Below are 20,870 nucleotides of genomic sequence, written 5' to 3' on the forward strand. Positions count from 1 at the left end.
GTTCATAGTGACTTTATTTGTAATAGTCAAATACTGGAAACAACCCCTATGTCCATCAACAGATGAATGGATAAACAATAAATAATCAAAGGAATAAAAATGAACATATTGTTGTAACAAAATGGATAAACATTAAAATAATTGTCCTGAGTGAGAGAAATGAGACAAAAAGAGTATGCATTGTGTAATTCTATTCATATAAAACTCTGGAAAATGCAAACTAATCTATGGTGACTAAAAGTTGACCTGTGCTTGCCTGGGAATGGGGAAGGGTGGGTGGGAGACATCACCAATGGGCATGTAGGGACTTTGGGAGATAATGGAAATGCTGAAAACTTATTAACTTGCACACTTTAAATAGTACAGTTTATTATCAGTTATATCTCAGTAAATCTATTTTTAAAATTCCTCTAAAAATAATTCGTGATCAATAACTTGATCTGGTTCTTTTATACATTTTTATAATGGTGAGCCAACGTAGAGGGGATAAACTTCACTAAAAGTTTTAGGCTTATTTTAACATTGGAATGAAAACTAATAATATTTCCCTATATTTTAAATATTAAGGCAGACTCTTCTACCTAGAAACAGATATGCATTAGGATGAATTATATTTTAGCCTCTTCACTAACCATTGATCTATCTGTGTGAATTTTTACATGCCCAGTCAAATTTGATTTTTTAATAATTTAATCTTTATTGTATTTTTATTACCATTTAGTCCTTTTATATCTCCCTCCCCCAGCAATTGCTACACTGTTGTCTGTGTCCCTGATTCCTTTTTCTTTTCTGCTCAGTACCTCCATCTTCTAAACCCCCTCACCAGCCGTCAACTCATTTCTTTTACTCATTTTATAATTTAAAAAATAAGGCTATGCTATTAGAATTCTTACAATTCATTTTCTCTCTGCCAGGAGAACCAAGTATTGGGCTTCAATCGCATTGAGAGAGGATGCTGGTAATGCTCATCCTTCCACATAAAGTATACCAAACAAACTGGAGTCACTCATGTCAACCAAGATGGCTGCCAGTCAGCCTTGACACATTGGTTCAAGAGGGGAACTACCTAAGTCATAACAGACACATCTGGCAAGAAGATACACCCAAGATATCTGCACACATGATCAGAACAGCCATGTCTTCAGAGTGGGACCACCCATAGATAGGCTCCTGGGGAACTTCTCCACTTGCTATCAGGGGTGCCAAGACATTTACCAGAAGCACCGAGAAAGGTGGAGCACACCACTTTCAAGGTATGACTGAGGCAGCACTGCTGAGACAGTTGAGCTCCACATACCAGAGTGCTGCTCTATGTCATGCTGATCTCCCTTGACATTGGCCACTGGCGGCTCTGCCTTGCTGGACTGAGGACTTCACCTGCCCTGCTGCCCACTTGGCTGTAGAGATTCTTCCTTGCAGGATGCTGATGACTTCCTTGCCCACTGTGTTGCCTCCTGGACCTGCTGACTGAGACTCAGCTTCGTTATTCCCCATTGACTGCTCTCTGTGTGTGTTGTATTTCTCTTAGATCATTACAGTGTGAGTAGGATATTAATATATGTTGATGCTCTACCTTGAGTGAACCTGCATTCAATAAAAGCTGAGTGAATAGCATAGTTACTGTGTGTGACTCTTGTCTATTCCTTGGTGCTGGGCTGCTCAGCAGGCAGCTAGCCAAGCAGTTGCCTGGCTGACCTATAGACAAGATTATATCACAAACAGATGTTCACTGTCATGGAATCTAAGTAGTCCCTAGGAATAGAGCATCAGTCCTATTCTTTGGTAAGTTCCTCCTATCATTGAAGGAACAAATACATTCTCACTTCTTTCCCCTTCTCCCCAGAGAACCTTGTCTTCTTTCAGTGAAACCCACTTTCCCTGCTCAAAAAGAATAGGTGCAAGGGTTGGAAAGTTAGGAGGGATGTGGCTTATTGTATTAGGGTTCATTTTTCTCACTTATGCTCTTGCCTATCTGTTCCAGGCAAAACTGCAGTGTGTAATTCTCCTTAACTATCTCAACGTTTCATTTCCATTTACTGTTCTACTTTCTTTTTTTCCCCTTAAGCAACCCTGGACTACACAGGACTACTTGTAATAAAACATTTTAGGGTTGAAAGAAACATTAAAAGTCACCTATTAAACCACTGGACAGATTACCCTCAAATCCAAGGCAAAGAAGAACTGTACTATGCTGCAAAGCTGTTTTAGCTAATTGTATAAAGCAATCTATGCCAAAACCAATGGGAGAAGATCTAAGGAGATTCTTAGACCTTCCTCTTTTCTCCCAGGCAGCCAACATATTCTAGTGGTGATTCACTAAAAACAATGTCTCATTCCATATTTCAAGTGAGAGGGAAGAAGAGAGACGAGGAGGGTAAAATGGCACAGGATGGAGGGATGCTGTGATGCTTTTTAGGAACAGCATTTTGTCCTCTGCATAAAACTTGACCGCACTTATTACCAAGAAAAACAACTTTCTAGATGGTGGCAAGTGAGTAATGCAGGAAAAAAAGCAACAATTTAAGTAGTGACCATGTTATTTTTCTAAATTGGAAGCTAGCCTGCAAAATCACAATGAAATGTGCCTAGGAACCATTTGTGACCAGTGATTGGAATGGCACTATATATTTCTGTGCAAAGGTACACTCTTGCACAATTAGCTCTCAACAATCATAAAAACATACCTCGGTGCAATAAGGCATCATTTACTTTTTTTTATCATGCTCACATGAAAATAAGTTATGCTTTATTTAACCACACATATACCAGATACTATTCATTTCCAACAGTGTCAATGTTTTTATTAATAAAAATCAATATATTAAAAGTACATTTTGACCAAATAACACTATACCTTTTTGTTGCTGCTGCTTTTGACTTGAAAAAGTTAATTTCATGTTTCATTTTACCATGTTACAATCCTGGTGGCATTAATTATAAACAAGTAAAGCACCACTGTGTGACTTATTCAAGGCAGAGAATTAGTGGGGGACTAGCTAGTTATCTGTGTGGCCCCTGGAGACATATCCAAGGCACATGTCTCCCGGGACCCACACCAGGCTCCCTTAGCTCAAAAACGCACCCCTGGGGACTGCGTCCTGTTGTGAGTTCTCATTGGGGTCCTGCTGGCGGTCTTCACAGAAACCGACTGCCAGTGGAATATGTGTGTGGCTTTGCTCATCAGCTCGCCACATGTTCTGTCCCTACAAGCTCTTCTTAGAAAACAGAAGCCACATATTAGCTCTATCATGTCAATCTTTCAATAAACATTTTCCAAGTTAAATGATATATTAAACTCCACTAATAGTTTTCTAAGCACTCCTGTACAGATATTCCGAGTCTGTCTAAGATTTTCTTCTGACCCAGAAAGTGTTATGAAAAGAACAAGTGAATTATTTTCCTTTTTAGGAAGCAGTAAAGATGTCTTCTTTAATCGTTACACTAAATATTCTTTAACCAACAACATATGCTTGCTAATAATTTTTGTCTTGCAGAAATACGAATGTTTTCTAATGGGAGGCATTTAAAATGCCTTAGTTGAAGATTGATTCAAATAAAAGACCTCTTTTGGATTCATTTCAACATCTATCAGGTGGTATTTTTCCAATAGTCTTTGTCCTTTGTATTCATAAGAGTTTATATCCAACCTATAATTATTTTCTGCTAATTAAAATGATTCATGGTTAATTATTTAAAATGACTGTCTTCAAAATCCAATCCATTTCTTGTTATGACATTTAAAAAGATACAAATAAAATACCAGAATACAAATTTTTCAGAAGAAACTACTTTTTAAATTTTCTTTAAATAGCCTTAAAATCCTTCTCTATCAGCAAAGGCCTCATGTCTCCCTACTTCAATCTATGTCAACTAGAGAAAGGGGAACTCAACCATGAAGAAATGGCTATCAATGTTTTCAATAATTACTAAAGATTATCTAGGAGTAATTTATTCTATTTTTTAAAAGATTTTATTTATTTTATTTTTAGATAGAGGGGAAGGGGAGAAAAAAGAGAGGGAGAGGGACATCAATGTCTGGTTGCCTCTCCTAGCCTGCAACCCAGGCATGTGCCCTGACTGGGAATCAAACCAGTGACCCTTTGGTTCACAGGCTCCCAATCCACTGAGCCACACCAGCCAGGAGAATTTATTACATTCTTAAAGAAGAGTTACAAAGCAATAAGACCTAACAATGGACAAGGGAAAAACAGTAAACATGTTAGCTTGGGACTGTGGGGGTCCAAAGATGTATGTTGAAGTTGTATGCCTCTTTGTGGACTCTCAGTTGGGTCCTGCCGATGATTAAATATCCTTCTGGGATTGTCCCAACCTCACTCCATCCCTTCAAGAGGGAGCTCCTTCTCCCTGTTATCTCCTAAGCAGGCCGGGGGCCTTCCTTTGTCTCTAAGCGAGGATCACGCTTTGTCTGAATTCTGCCCTTTTAGCCATTCTGATCTCACTCTCTATTTTGTTCTACTCTGATTATTGTATGAGACCCAACTGTGTTTCTAAGAGGGTGAGGTTGTCCTCTGCTTACATTTTTCTTAGTCAATAGCCTTAAAATAAAAATACATGTGCTATATAAACAGTCAAATTTTCTACATGTTTATTGAGTACCTTCAGTGTTCAAAGCCCTAAAGTTGTATAATCTACATGAAGAAAGCTGAACATACCAATTATGTGATTTGAACAAGGAGAATAACATTATAGATGCATAATGTAGGCATAAGAAAAAAAGATCTTGAGAAATGGTAGCTACTTCTGGGATTGAGAAAGCAAGAAGAGAAAATTATAAACCTGGGAAGTGCTGAAATTATTGCTGGAGGAAAGCAAACTGCTTTCACTTCGGCCAGAACTGGTTACTGCCTTGTTTGTCTTCACCAAAATTTTTCAACTTAGTTTATTTGTTCCCTGCATCCCACTTCCCACCCAGTGGGACTATAGCTCAACTTCTGTAACAAATATTAATTTTAAAAAGGGTTTTCTCTAACATCCAAATTTTTAGAATAGCCATGACAAAAACTAGAAAGAAAAAACCCTGATGATGTGACCTTATAAAGCCTGTGACGGTGACTGTCATGCTGGGTAACTAGTCCATCTGTGCCTGTGCATTACGATGGGGCCATGTGACTAGTGCTGGCTGTGGACTGTGTCAAAGCATATGACTGCCAGTGGGAAGGGACCCTCCAGTGCACTCTTTCATGGCCATGGCAACAACAGAGGCTGTATTCTGACGTGGCAGGTTCAAAAATAAAAGTGGCCTTGGTTGCTCCGTCACCGCATGGGGAACACTGTCCTGAAGACTTGTCTGGGTTCACAGGTACTTTGCTTTCTTCAACATACGTAAGTCACCACATGAATCTGTGCTGTATGCGGCAGCATACCGCCTCACGGTACATCTCTGTGCTGAATGACATTGTTCCAGGTAGGCCCACTTCTCACCTAAATGCCAGAGGAAGTTCACACAGGCCGCGTAGTGGTGTGTCCTTCAACACCAGCCGCTGTAGATGCAGACTCCCTTTTTGTATTTGCAGAAGTATGCCCATACTTTTCATATTTCGGAGACAGTATAAAAGATTATGTACTGTTTGTTAGGGGAGCTGTTTCTTTTAAGAGCTAATCCAATAATTTATTTTATTATTTTATCTTATTTTATTTTTATCCTCACCTGAGGACATGCTTATTGAATTCTGGGGAGAGGGTAAGGGAGGGAGAAGGAGAGGGGGAGAAATTTCAATATGAGAGAGAAATATCCATCAGTTGCCTCTCATATATGCCCCAAACTGGGACCAAACTTGCAACCTGGGTATGTGCCCTGACCAGGAATTGAACCTGCCACTTTTCAGATTACAGAATGATGCATGCCAACCAGGACTCAAACAATTTTTTAAAACCATTGGTATTACTCTGCTTTCTCTAGTTCACTGGGTATACAAAAAAGCAGAAATGCTGACAGTAATAATAAAAATTTTTTATCTAACTATCTGGAAAATTGCTTGGCTATACAACTCTGAAAATGGTTGCCAATTTTTTGTTGTATTTTTGTTTACATATCAAAAATACTAAAATTTTAACCACTACCCATCTAGATAATGTTCAAAGATTGTTATAATTTTTCATGACATTATTTAAATAAAATATTAGAGACCAGGTAAATATTCTGTTACAGATTATTCATATGCATGGGACATCCATTCCATGAAATATTTTGTAGCCAACTCACATGATAATGTGGAACATTAACTTTCAGATGGGGTGTGATAACACTTATTTGCCTAGTTGGGAATGGAAAGAATTACAACTAACATACTGGCAACTGCATCTGCAAAATTATCTTAACTATAGCATAGCCTTCTTCTCAAAATTTGAGTACATCCTTTGAATTTTTTACAGGTGAACGTGCCAGTTGCTTCAGGGGGAAAAAAAAAGAGAGCTATCGTGAAAAGAACATTTAATGATATAACAAGAAATAAAGAATAACTAAAGAAGAAAATGACCTGGACCGCCAACTAATGGCACCTACGTAAAATTGCAGGAATTGACTTAAGGTACATTAAGTATGAGAAAAAGAGTCAAAGAAACTTAGCACGAGGACAAATATTAGAGAATATGAATCATCTGTTTTGAAAGCAGAGAGTTGTCTAAATTGATGACAATGTGGTTATATTTCACACAGACCTTTTCAAGGCCATATTTTCTTTCTCAAGTGTAATCCCTGTTGTTGGCCATGAAATGTGTTTTTCTTTTCTTCCTTTGTACTTTAAGAAAGTTAAAGTCACCTGATATAGTTTTACTCTCCACATTTGAATCTAAAGCAGAACAATTCCCATTGAGGGTTCTGGTGGAACTTCATTTTATGTTTGAAGTCTTATTTGTGTGTTTTAATAAAGTCTTACTTGTATTGACTTCTGCAGTGGCATGGCATTCCCTGACTGATGAACTACTTGGGTTTACTTTTTTAGAAAGAGATTTTAATTTAATATGATAGATCCAACCATTGTTTTTCAATATGCATGCCTGGAAGCCTTTTAATAACTTGCAATAACAAAATGAATGTGACTTTTAGGGTAGACACTCTTGTAATTGATATTTTTACTAACTCAGGGTATTTATTTATTTTGCCAAAAAATAAAGTGCATTCTTTCCATCCCTGTGGAATAAAGAGTAATGGAATTTCAACTTAATAAAAAAAACTGTGAGAGATTCCATAGTTGCAATGAAAATATTTCATATAGATATATTTCTTGTTCCTTGCAAAACTCACAGAAGGTAAAAAAATTTTTTTCTCTTTCTTAATAAATTCATTTGTCTTTCGGTGTAAAGTAGTTAGGTATCAAAGTGAGAAAGAATAGTTTTGAATATATTAACATGTAATTGGTAAGGATTTTAAGAACTAAAATCCTACATAGGATAATTCTATAATAAAACTAATTTATATAAATTTACTTATATATATTTTTACATTTATATGAAATAATTCTGTTATTTTAACTTTCAAAATTATATATTTTTAATACTGAAGAATAGAATTTTGGTAACAAGGGATTTTGGACACAGAAGTGATTTTGATAAGTGAAAAAATTCTGCCTAAGTCCATAGTAGAGGCAAGATCAAGGAACATAAAAATAGGGAATCCACCCTGGCCAGCGTGGCTCAGTTGGTTGGGCATCATCCCACAAAGCAGTAGGGGGCTATCTGTTTTGATTCCTGGTCAGGGCCCATACCTGGGTTTCGGGTTTGGTCCCTGGTTGGGGCATGTACAAGAAGCAGCCAATTGATGTTTCCCTCTCACATCAATGTTTCTCTCCCCCTCTTTCTCCCTCCCTTCTCCTCTCTTTAAAAATAAATAAATAAATAGCCCTGGCTGGTGCAGCTGAGTGGAATGAGTGCCATCCTGTGAACCAAAGGGTCACTGGTTCGATTCCCAGTCAGGGCATATGCCTGGGTTGTGAGCCAGGTCCCCAGTTGAGGGCACATCAGAGGCAACTACACATTGATGTTTCTCTCTCTCTCTCTCTCTCTCTTTCTCCCTCCCTCCCCTTCTCTCTAAAAATAAATAAATAAATAAAGATTAAAAATATAAATAAATAAAATATTTTTTTAAAATTGGGAATCCCCAAATTAACCTGTTATGATTTTTCTTTCATAGCATTTAAGAACAGCTTTGAAAAGATCCAATATCCTGAGCAGATTAAACTTATTTCTTCTAGATGTAAGTGTACCGTAACTCATACTGACATGGTTCCCTGGGAAAGATGGGAGCCCTTGTGTAGGCAAGAGGCATTACTGAACAATGTTTTGGGGTGATAAACAGTAATGGAAATTTGAGATTAAAATGGCCTTTTCAAGAGAATAGGTCACACCTATGGAAACATAAGACAGGTATTTACGTTTGTCTTTCACGTCTTGAGGCTGAGCTTCTTCAAGTGTTCGTGCATTAGTCAACTTGACACCTCAAGGATCCCTCATTTTTATGAAGATGTAAACATGCTGAAAACATTTTTTGAATGACCTATTTTTTTCAAAATCTCTACTTGCCCAAGATTGAATGCAACTTTTCAGGACAGTTATAGGGCTGATGGAATGGTAAATGAGCTGGTGAGGGGGTGGTGGCAGCAGAGGAGGTGGGGGCACGAGGGTGTCAGTGCTGCGCTGCAGTGCCAAGGCTTTGTCGTGGTCATCCACACACGGAAGGAAGGAAGAGCCGTGAATTAGTAAGCTGTGCTTAGAACTTGAAGAAATAAAATCCCCGAGTCTCAGTTTTTTAAAAAATATCTGGATTTAAGGGCAATGTCTATTTCAGAGATTAATGTGATGATAAAATTATATAATACACACAAAAACCACTCCAAGTGAAAGCATCCAAAAGTATTCGAGGTTTGAAATGCACAGGTGCACTTTCTCAAACTGAGCAACACCGAAAAGTCTTGCAGGGGTTTTACACTCTATGTGTATTTCTGATGTGATGGAAACAATAAAGCAAAAAGTTATGAGAATAGTTGACAGAAACACTCCCTGGTGTAGATGTCATCCACAACATCAAACACTCTGAAGGTCCCACACGTTGCAAACCTTAAGGACATTCGAACATACAATCTCAAATGGCTTTCACCCATTATCAGCTGTTGTCTTACTAACATTTTCTTATTGTAAATCTTATTTTATATACTTCTAAATTCAAGTTTAAATAGTCAAATAACTACATCAGACTTACAAACAATAGCTAATTTAGTCACTAATCTAATCACTCATGGAAAAGAATAGTTTGAGGGTTTTTTCCCTCCTAATTTAATTTATGTTAGTAACTTTCATTGTAGCAAAAAGTTGTAGGTAGGCTTATTAACTTCTCCTGTTTATTTATAGTACTAAAATAAATTTCCTGTGTTATTCATTTCTCTTTCATGACAGTAAACAAATGTTGCATGATAAATATTGCAAGAAGAATCTGATATATATTTTGGTTACTTCAAGACTAGAGTTTCTATTCTTTCTAGTTTCAAAACTGACTATCTTAGTGTTTTCTGAGATTATTGCCTTTGTATCCACACACTTATGCTCATCAAGTCCTATCTATATTTCCTTTTAATTTTTGACTCTTCTTGTTTAGTTTATTGTTAATTTTATTCAGATGCTCCTCCAATAATCATCTGCACATTCTAAACTCATTTCCCAGGAGACTGCAAAAAGCCAAGCAAATCTACTCTTGCACTGGATATTTTTTGACTTGGGACAAGGTGGCGGGATGGTATGGGTGTTTTCTTTCTGCAGAGAAGACCTTTCCATGGGAGCATTTGGCCTGAGACCTGAATAATGAGAAAGGATTGCCTGTTTGAAAGGTTGGGGGAAGAGTGTTCCAGGGAAAGAGGGGGGCAAGAGAAAAGGCTGTAGTTGGAGTGCAAGTGGGGTGTGTTTGAGGAAAAGAAGGCTAGCAAGGAGGATGTGGGAAGTGAGAAGACACAGAGCCAGGTGGGAGGGAAGTGATGTCACACAGGGTCTCACAGGAGTGTCCAGTTTTTCCAATTGTGCTGCAAAGTCATTGAGGGGTTTTATGGCAGGAGAGTGACAGGACCTGATTTACTTTTTTAAATGGTCATGCTGGTTGCTGATGGATGGATAATGTGAGAGATAGGGAACCCTCCAGAACACTCTTATTTCCTCTGAGCTGCCCAGAATTTCCCCTCTCACTGAACTGGCTTTTAAGTAGGCGCAATCTTGAACTATTCCACTTAGCTGTGTCATACACAATTTGACTGAATGACCTTGGACAGACTCCATAGCTTGGCCTCTGTCTCCTCAGACTCCTCTGTGTCCTCAGACTCCTCTGTGTTCTCCATACACTTAGCAAAATGTTCTGCACATAACAAGTACACAATGGATAGCACAGTAATTGTTGTGGAGCCCAATTATATAAACTGCTTATGCTGGCAAAACAGAAGGAACTAGGGACCTCCAGAGCTGAATGTCCCAAGTAGGAGGTGGTCCTGCAGATGAGCTGGTCTTAGCGATAGTGAGCAGTCTGGAGACCAGGCCTTGGACAGTTCTGTATGCACTGAATCTCATTCTGTTCTGACATCTAAGAGAGTTCATCAACATGGGTGTATCAGACTAAAAGTTTGTTGAAAATCATCAAATGCTACACTTAAGATTAGTGTACATTACTATTTGCAGATTTTCCCTCAAAAGAAAAAAAACAGTAAATAAAACTATACTCTAGTTAATGATATGCACACTGTAGTGCTCAGGGAGAAATATACTGATGGCTGCAGTGGACTTTGAAATGCACCAAAAATAATACGGGTTGATGGATGGGTAGAAAGATGGAGAGACATGTGAAAAGGGAAATATAGTTAATAGCAGAATCAAAGTAGCAGGTATCTGGGTATTTGGTGTAAAATTATCTAAACTTCTCTGTATGTTTGAAATTTAATAATAAAATATGGTAAAAAGTTAGTTGAAAATGGTAACTGAAAAAGTCAAGAACCATGTGATTTCACTCATATGTGGGATATGAAACTAAAAACAAAAATGATCAAACAAGACAACAACAAAAACCCAAAAACTCATAGACGCATCAACAATGAGGTGGTTACCAGAGGGAAAAGGGGGTGGGGGGGCAGTGAAGGGTGAAGGCAGTCAAATACATGTAGCTGGAAGGAGACTTGACTTTGGGTGGTGAACACACAATGCAATATATAGATGATGTGTTATAGAATTGTACACTTGAAACCTATATAATTCTACGAACTGATGTCACCCCAAGAAATTTAATAAAAAACATAAAAAATGATAACTGAAAATAATCATATTGACAAGAATGATTAAGTTTATAGTCATTATACTTTCAGTTTTATGTGTCTGAGCTTTCAGGAAATCTTCTAATCCTCACACAGAATACAGATTTAGTCTATTAATTAATAACTTTGAAAAGTGCCCCAAGAAGCAGTGGAATCAACTCAACTTCTTATTAGCTTCATAAGTTAAGAGTTTGGGCTATATTTACCAATATTTACATAACCTAAATATCGGTTATGTTTCTGATATTTTCTTATCTGTAAAATTCAGTACATAAAATTACAACATTAAATCATTATTGAAATTTAGTGTTTTGTGATGCTTAGTGATAATTGAATAAAATAATTACATATTACAGGGCACGAGTGACAGCAAGAAAGTACAATCAACAGACTATAGCAATAGCCTCTCCTGACACTCTCCTCTCCTGCCCCCTCCCCTGTCCTCCCCTCTTCTCCTCTCTCCCTCTCTCCCATCTCTCTCTTCCCCATCTCTTTTTTTCTGATAAAGAGAAACTGCAAACTCTAGGTAAGCATGGCATTTAAATGAGAAGGGAAATGATTAACATTAGTACAAGATCAGAATTCTGTAACTAGATTTCTCTTTTTTTTAGTATGAAATCCCTAAGATCCTGAAGCATTACTGTGCTTCTGTATACCATAAATAAAGGTAAACAATTTGTTCCAATTTGTGCACATTTTGATCTCCACTTTTCTCATCCCAAGTTCTAGACAGTTTTTTTTATGTATGCTTTGTGACATTTTAAATGGGAAAAAATGTTTTTTAGTCCTTTATAACAACAGAATTCACATTACCACATTAACATTATTTTTCTTCTAGGAAAAATGAATGAAATGCCTATCTGAAGTATACTTTTAACTTTCGGTTCATATTGCTGGCAATCAATACCTTGGAAGGAGACTTGGAGCGGCCGCACAAAAGTAGTCCTGCTTCAGCTGAGCCAACCTGTGGAACAGGTTTGAAGCCAGAGGAAGTTTTAAGTTTGTAAAAGATCTGCCCAGGTGTCAATACATATGTGAAATGTGCTCAGAATTGTATGTGAATAAAGAGGTTGCATACATTTTAAGGCAGTCTTGCACTGAGGAATACATTGAGATATTTGCCCTTCTTAAAGTCACGCATATGTCACAGCAACATTCCTGGTACAAAATAATTCATTACTGTTTCTGTGCTCTAACTAGCCCCATGCAAAGGTACATCATTGAATCAAAACATATGGGGGTGACAATTCTATTACGCTGAGCTTTGCTGCAATATCAATTTGCTGCTGTCTTACCTTTTCCTGCACATTTGCCAATGGAAATTTCTGCTCTAGAAATTATACTGTAGCACAGAAAGAAGTAAATACTGAGGTGGATTCCATTTCTCAAGACATATCAATACGAACCAGTGCTATTGTTTGTTTCTTGGGACAATACAACATTTGCACCTGTGCCTTAAGGAAGCAATAACTCTTAATTGCCCTTTATATTTACAATTACTTAATTACTTTATTTTGCCAAAAATAAAGGTCATTAAAATCATCTTGCAGCATGACTTAAGTTTCAGAAGTACCCTGCAAGTTGTATAGTCTTTAACTATGTTCCATTTAACACATTTAATAGATGTAAAAGCTCACAAGTGATGATATAAAGGATAATTTACGCTTGCAATGCATTTTTGTCCAATTAATAGATTGCCTGTGTGTTGCATGTTTTGCATGACAAAAGAGCAGAATATTAAACTGCCATTCATAATGAAAATGCACTTTGCAAATTAAAAGTGCCGAAACAGAAATTTTTCACCCTGTTTAGGAAATAAACAGTCCTTAACCAATTAAACTGCATTGTAATAATTCTATGATTTATTGCAAGTTGTTTAACTTTCAAAACTCGGCTAACCCATATTAAGGTCACAATCCATCATGTCTTGCTTGGAAAGCCAGCAAATAATGGCTGTTGTATTAGCTGCTTTTGATGATAGTATGAAAGAAGTATTAGCACTTGTCAACAAAACTGCTTACAACATAACATTAGCATGCATGGACTGCCGCACCTATTTATTATTCTGGCAGCTCCACACATATTGTTACAAGCTTATAAAACATTTTGTCGGGTGGAAACTGAATGTACACTGTTTGGTTTTCTGATAGACTGGCAGCATAAATGTCTGGGCTGACTTAGTTTAGTTTAAGTGTAAATAGAGACACAAATTCTTCAACCTGTTCTCTTATTGATACTGAAAAGTGCTGAATTATTCAGCATTCAACTCTTCTGTTTGTGTCTATCACAGTTATCAATTACCCATCAGTCTTCTTGTCAAAACAGAATGGATTAATCTGGCTGAAAATAAGACAAATAAATGGATACTATAACAGGGGTGTGGGGTTGCCAGACTGTTAAAGGGAAATTCAGGCAGTGACATTTGCCGTCAAAAATGGGATCTCTGGCTTAAGTGAGCGAATGATTCCCCTTTGCGAGCCAAGAATGCACTTAGCTCACCGTAAGTAAATTAATCTGCCTTCACGACTGCTAATGCATCAGCACTGAGGTAACAGTTCGATGGATGAAACTCCTTCGTGTTTAAATAATTTCAGTCATCGTTATTGTTTCTCACAGGAAATGCAGATACATTCAGATACTTTATCGTGGTAAAGAGAGATTTGCCTGGTAAATAAAGGGACCCACTTAACAGTGAAGTTATCGCTGACAGTTTTGTGCCACTTCATAGCTCTCAGCTGATGTGATACCAAGTAACTCTTTGCACAGATGGCTGGTGGAACCCATCCAACATCTGCAAAGTCCATCCCTGTTTTCTGTCCCAAACATTTTATTTGGAAATCTTGTTTGGCAAACTTCCTGAGACTCTGCCTAGCTGTTCAAAGTACATATTTCCGATCTATCTCGTTTGGTCCTTCTATAAAAGAAAGAGCCAGCAAAGTGCTTTCTTATTTGGCACAGAAATTACAGCCACAGACTGAAGCAATTTTTAGATTCCTGGCCAAAAAATTACAAGAATTTTATCTAAGATGCTTCCATACCGGACTGTTTTACACAGCCCTCGCTAACATCTGAAGCCTCACTCATGATAGGATCTAAGCCCCCGATCTGTATCTACTGATAGCTTACCTTTGCCAAAAGTTCCCTCTTGTGCTTATTTCCCTGGACATTTGTCCTAACTACTGTGGACGCAGTCCTCATGTAGACTGGATGATGAGTTATTTAAGCAGTGTTGCCTGTCCACGTGATGATGAATGAACAGATTACTTTTGAATCAGTCATCATCTTTTCTTTTTCCAGTAGTTCATGTGAAGAATTTTAAGCATTTAAAAAGCAAAATAAAAACCTTCCTCTATTTGGGGAGTTCCAAAGAGGTCACATCAATAATTAAATTCCAGGTACAACTTATACAATTCTCCTACAGACTTTGACAGACAGGAAATTTCGGTCTCCCATTCCCAGAACATTACCTCAAATTTCTCCTCAATGTAAATCAGTTTCCCAGAACTTCAGCATTAAAAGGAAATGTTCTAATTGGCCTGGTCACAACTCCTCTTTGCTAAATCTCATTCACTTGGTATATAATCCCAAGACTATGGAAGACAGCTCTTTAAAATGTGCAAACACAACCATCTCTTGAAATGAGGTGGTATTTTTGTCACTACTCAATTTGTTTTACTTTGTCTCTCCCAAACTTCTTTTTTAACACAAATAACTCATTTATCTGGAACGGTAGCAGTGTACAAAATTAGGAAAGGTCTAAAAGTGTTTTTTAAGTTTTAAAGTTTTTTCTAAAATTATTTTTTTGCAATACCAGCAACTAAGTTAATTGACAGGTGTGTATGATGACCTTATTTCTGAAAGATGTCACTTTCCATTCTTTGAGAAACATTTCATAATACATGCCTGTCACTTTACATCCAACTTGTCCAAGTCTAAACATTCTCTCATTGGCTCCCTTTCACCCATATCCCAATCCACTGCTAATTCCTGTAAGTCTGCCTCACAGTGTCTCTTCTGCTATTCTCCCTTCATTTACAACAGTCACCATGCTTTTGCAGCCCCAGCCAATTCATTCTTGCGTGTGCCAATCCATTCGTCCAGCAAGGTGGGAGTGCCTAACGTGAGCAGTCTTTCCGCCTCTGGTCTTCCCAACACCCCCTGACTCTGGTCCTCTGCCATCCTATGCATCCATCAAATAGCAATTCAAACGCAACCCCTTCATACATATTTTCTTATTCCCTCACTCACATGTGAGTTCTTACTTCAAGTCTCTATAATATTTTTCTGTTTCCCTCATCATACCATGAAGGAAACCTTGTCTCTGCCACTTATAAGCTATGTGGGCAGGTTATATAACCAACTGAGCATCAGTTTCTCCCTAAAATGAGATAATGCACATAAAATAGGCAGAACAGTGCCTGTGAATATTCAAATTTTTATTTGCTATATTAGTGTGTGAGGCAGGGACCTATAAATGTTGTAACATTCATATGTTGAGAAATAACAATTGTTTGGTATTTCTGAGGGACTTTAAACTAGGTTTACCCACTAACCCAGGTGGTGGGCCAGGCATCGAATTCTCAGCCAAACAGTCCGGAGCCACAGTGCCTGTCTCTGTATCCTGGCCATTGCCATGTACCAACTCAGCTGATTTATGGATAGATTGACTGATTGATTGATTATTTACAAATAATGGAAAGTCAAACAGGTAAAAATTTCTATACCCCATAGACAGTTAAGATTAACTGAAAGTAAAGTCCTTAGTAGATTGCCTGGCCCACAGCAAGACCTCTATAAATGTAGCTTGTCATCGCATGAGATGCATTCCAAAGTGCTCCTTGATCTAATTCTGGGTAATAAAGAAAAGGCCCATCAAAATGAATGCATAATTCACATCTTTCTAAGAAGGGCTTCCTGAATGACACTGCACACAATCCCAGTCTGTCATGTATCTTCCAGCCCGACTAAAAACTGCCAAATAATGCTTTCTACCCTGTCACTTCCCAAACAGAGAGGGTGTTCCACCTTCTGCATTGAGTGAAATGTCAGGCCCTCTTCCCAACTATCCCAGTGCTTCTCATCATCCCCCCTGCCCACCCTGAAGGATCTCCCTCATTTCTTCCCTAAAATGCACCATTTGTCCTCTAACACTTCAGTTACTGTCATCTCGGGTCTATAAACTCAAAGAACTCAAAGAGAGTTTCTTCCCAAGTTTAAGAAACTGGCCTCTTCCACAGACTTTCTGACTAACCTAGCCTCCAAAGATCATATCTGAAGCATTTAGAGATTTTTCTGCACAATTTAATATCAATTACAAATTGTCTTATAGCATTTGCTATGTGTGTTTGCCTCTCCAGAGATATTCTACTGTCTTTTCTGCTTCCTAGCTCTTTCCTTTCAGCCTAAGCCACAGAGTTCTCTGGACAGTCTTCCTGGTCAGTCATGGTGATGGAGCCGGTCACCCTCGCCCTCCAACTGTCCTTGCTGTTTATTTCCCAAGCATGTTTACGCACCAGGAAGAACTCCATTCCTTCTAACTGTGTTTCTTAGAATTAGTGACATCTTTATTCTACAGGCAGCGTTTCTTGATTGAGGCAGCACTGTGTTGGATGGAAGGAGTTTGGGGTTTGAATTTTGGTTTTGTCACATACTGACTATATGACCTTGGGCAAGTCACTTGTCTGAGCCTCAGTTTTGCTCAATATAAAAGTAATAATACCCAGTGACCAGAACAGATATGAAGACTCTAAGAGATAAATAACAAAGTGCCTGACAAATAATAGGGAATAAAGTTTAGATACTCCAACCCTTCAATTAATATTGTAAAAGTAAATAAAGGAAATGAAACCTTATTTAAAACAGAATCACAAAGCCCTGAGGAGATAATATCTCACCCACATAATATCTCACGTGAAACTACAGCCTGCATAACCAGCAGGAAAAAGAAAGGACATTAATTAATCACATGGGAAGTTCATCTGCTTTTTTAAATGGGAGGGAGATCCCTCCTTGCCCCAGCAACAATGCACCAACAGCTGCTTGCAGCCGATGAGAATTTTGTTTTTTTCCAATGAATTTTTGTTCTGAACAACTCTTCCCAATTTCCTCCTAAAACCTAACAAAAGTAAGCCTCCCTCCCTTGCTCATTGGATTTGCTTATGGTTCTGCTGTAGCTTGCTTGCTCCAAATGGCAACTCTGCTGTTCCTCAATAAAACCATTTTTCTCTTATTGCTGTAAAATAACTGGCTGTTTTATTTTTAAGGTTGACTGTATGGAACCATATTAATAATATCAACAGTCTATCCTTACTTCATGTATACACTGACACAATCATGGTACTTCTTTCTATAGATTTATGTCTACATTGGGTATCTATGCACCCACCTAACATCCCTCATCGAATAATTAATTCTTTAAGAGTAATAGACATTCTAATCTCAGTGTTTGTGAAGTTAACTAAGTGGGTTGTTAGGAAAACTGTAGAAGCCAAAACATACTAGTTGTTTGGAGCTGAATAACATTGGAAGTTATCTTTCAAATGGTCTCCTTTTCCCTTCGTATTTAAGGAAATTGAAGGCCAAAGACTAAAAAGTCTCTTGGTTAAGGATAAAATGCAGAGGTGTAGAACTACCATGCACATGGCTTGCCTTCCAGTTTTTGAATTCCAGAAATGTATATCAAGATAGCGAGGCAGTGTTTTGCAAGAAATCTAATGCAAATTTCCTCTAGAGCAGTCACCGTTATGATGTCAAAATGAGTCTCAACTGGAATTACCTTCAAAGTTTTAAGAGGTCCCTTGACAAACACTTGTTATGGTTGGGCGTATTCAGACTGTGGTTGAGAAATGAATGGTCTAAAACTGAAGCTTGCTTTAAGCACTTTTTGAATAGAAAAGTCACAATAAAATATAGAATTCTTAGGTTTAAAAGGAAAGCCTAATTAAACCTATGTCTTACTTTCTTTTTCGAGGACCATCTAAATTGGTCAATCTAGGCTGCCCATTGACAAGTATGTTTCTAGCTACAAATATTTTCCTCTTTCCAGGGAAACAATTTAACCTTCTGAGTCAGAGTTAGATACAGGGGTTACACTACCTCTGTGGGCAGGATGCAGACACAGAGGAAATTCAGAACTGTATTTGACTGAGGTGACGCTCTATGACATACAGTTGTGAAGACAATTTCTACTGTCATGGATTTGTCTTTGAGTATAAAAGATATCAAAAAAACACAATTCTTACTGCTTATTTTTGGAAAGTGGGCTCAGGGAATATTTTACTCTTTCCTCTTTAAACTCTTATTAGAAGGCTGTTGAAAAGTTCTGACTCAGCAACTTCCCAAGTTAACCAGTCCTTTAAAAAGGTTTAAATGTGACCTCAACTCTGCATGATACAGATTCATAATGTTTTCTGCTTGGAAAGCTAAACTTAACAGAAACTCAGTGAATAATGTCATATTAGTGATATTTCAACAATGAGAGTTTCTGCCTTATGTATAAAAAAATCCTGGGAGCAGTTTTCAGGAGCTTTTTATTGTTTGATGGGACAATAAAACATGAGGTAATCACAATAAAAGTGAGCTACCTTTTCTCCTTCTGGCAGAAAGATGTACCTCTAAATCTTTTCCTAAGTGACAAAGTGGACAAGAGCTTTCTTTCCTGTGTAGAAAGAGTCTAGTCCTTAAAAGTGGAGCAAGGGTTTCTACATGTTGTGAGAGACGTTAAAAGTACATCTTTGGTCACAGAGTATTAACACTGACAGGCTTACTATTAGCAAACCAAGTTTCTTCCTCTACGCCTTCGCCCTGGCCCTCTAATTTAATCCACCTGTACTGAGTTTGAGCAGGAGGGTTGGGGCAGGTGGGATGCATGTATTAAATAAGCACATAAAACTCCGCAGGAATTCTCTTAAAGATGAAAACTGTTCTGGACTTATTACTTTGTTTATTTTTACAGTAATTGTCCCCTTTGTTCATAAACTATTCTAGTAGAACTTTACCATTATAATGATCACTCTGCTGTAACACATATGTATAGCAGATGTTAGGTATCTCATATAATCCCCATACCTGCTCTGTGAGTGAGGTATTAATGTTTTTATATATGAGCAAAACTGAGATGCAGACAGGTTGAGTGACTTGCCCAAGGCCGTACAGTTAGCCAGGAGCGAAACCAACATTCAAACCCCAAACTCCATGATATGAGAGTCCATGCCCCTCCCACACAGTGCCATCCTGCCTCACCTGGGGAAGTCTGGCTATAGAACACAGGCGCTGCTGTTCTAAGCAACAGAAAAACAATCGGAAAGGAAGGTGGAAGGAATCTGGTCTTTGTTTATATTTCCACTTTGCTCCCAAACCTCTTTAATTTTCCTCACTTCTTTATTTTTCTCATCTTCATTTTCCCCATTGAATAAATGAGAAGTTCAGTTCTTGAAGTACAAAATGATAGCAAATGTGTACAGCCTGCTACTTAGTAGAATACGGAGGAAGCTCCCGAATAGCCCCTGATTCAAACGAATACCTTCCATCACCTGCCATAGCCAGCCGCTGAAATTCCAACATTAGAGAGTCACTCCTTTGGATTAAGTATACTTTGTCTCTAAAAGTTGTCTTCAAACAAAGCTGTTTACCACATTATTTACAATTTTTCTCAAAATGTATGTGCCTGATGTAATCAATCACAGAACACACAACTTTTGGTTGGTAATAAAGCATCATGAAAAGTTAAAACAAGCCTTTGGCAGCCAGAGAGTAGAATGGTGCTTCTGGAGTAAAAAACTGAAAGGAGTAGAACACGGGAAGGGTGTGGTGCTATGTGGAAAGCAGTCTCGGAGTACATTAGCCACTGGTTCAGGGCTGCATGAACCTGGGGGAAAGAGAGATGGGCAGATTTCCTTAATAGATTTCATTTCAGCTTGGATGTCAGGAAGCCTTCCCTGACTCCCCACGACCAGATTACAAGTCTCTGGTCTAAATATCTGTAAAGGCCTGTACCTCCCTTTATCAGAGCACATCTTATTTTGCTATCAGTGTCTGATTCCATCACTAGACAGAAGTTCCTCGAGAGCATTCATTCACTCATTCATTCATTCAAGGAATATTTCTAGTGCCAAGGTAAAGTTCAGGAGGGAAACTATATAGATTACATTATTCAAATGGTTGGATTTTTTTCACTTTAGAAATTTGGAACGCCTGTGTAGCTTGAGCATAGGAAAATAACCAAATGCAAACTTCTACCTCCAGGGCCTGGGATTGAGCAGATAATATGTAGTCACCGGTCAGCAGAAGGCCGAGGACAGTTACCGGGAATATAAAACAGAAAATAATAAATATATTTAGGAAATGTTTTTAGATAAGACAAAAACTTCTTAGGAGTTTTTAATTTTTGTTAGATTACTAAGAAAATACTTCATAATCTCATTACTGACTCAAAAAGGTGTCGTTAGGTTCTAAATGTTCAAAGTGTGGTTCAAACTGTAAGAGATTTGGGGAATCCAAAGAAAGTGATAAAATGAGGAAATGGAACATGTGAATGGAAGAATCATAACTGAATGCATTTTAGTGTATTGCTAAAAT

At 37.9% G+C, this 20,870-nt stretch overlaps 2 protein-coding genes across 9 annotated transcripts in view; one reads left to right on the top strand and one right to left on the bottom strand.

The window, feature by feature from the left end:
- Positions 1-12,839, top strand: part of LOC128627135 (uncharacterized) — an 87,786-nt gene extending 74,947 nt beyond the window's left edge. For 5 of the 7 annotated variants that reach the window (XR_008391243.1, XR_008391244.1, XR_008391245.1 and 2 more), the window contains 3 exons: positions 3,495-3,592; positions 6,394-6,548; positions 12,133-12,839. The gene's annotated coding sequence lies outside the window, so the exon portion shown is untranslated. Of the gene's footprint in view, positions 1-914; positions 1,595-3,494; positions 3,593-6,393; positions 6,549-12,132 lie in introns of those variants that run through there. The other 2 variants (XM_053663581.1, XM_053663583.1) reach the window with 2 other exon arrangements.
- KIAA0825 (KIAA0825 ortholog) overlaps positions 1-20,870 on the bottom strand; it is a 412,101-nt gene that overhangs the window by 62,772 nt on the left and 328,459 nt on the right. The window lies entirely within an intron of this gene.

This window comes from Artibeus jamaicensis, unplaced genomic scaffold, assembly GCF_021234435.1.
Source record: "Artibeus jamaicensis isolate MK-2021 breed Jamaican fruit bat unplaced genomic scaffold, CSHL_Jam_final contig_3214, whole genome shotgun sequence".
NCBI classification, from domain to species: Eukaryota; Metazoa; Chordata; class Mammalia; order Chiroptera; family Phyllostomidae; genus Artibeus; species Artibeus jamaicensis.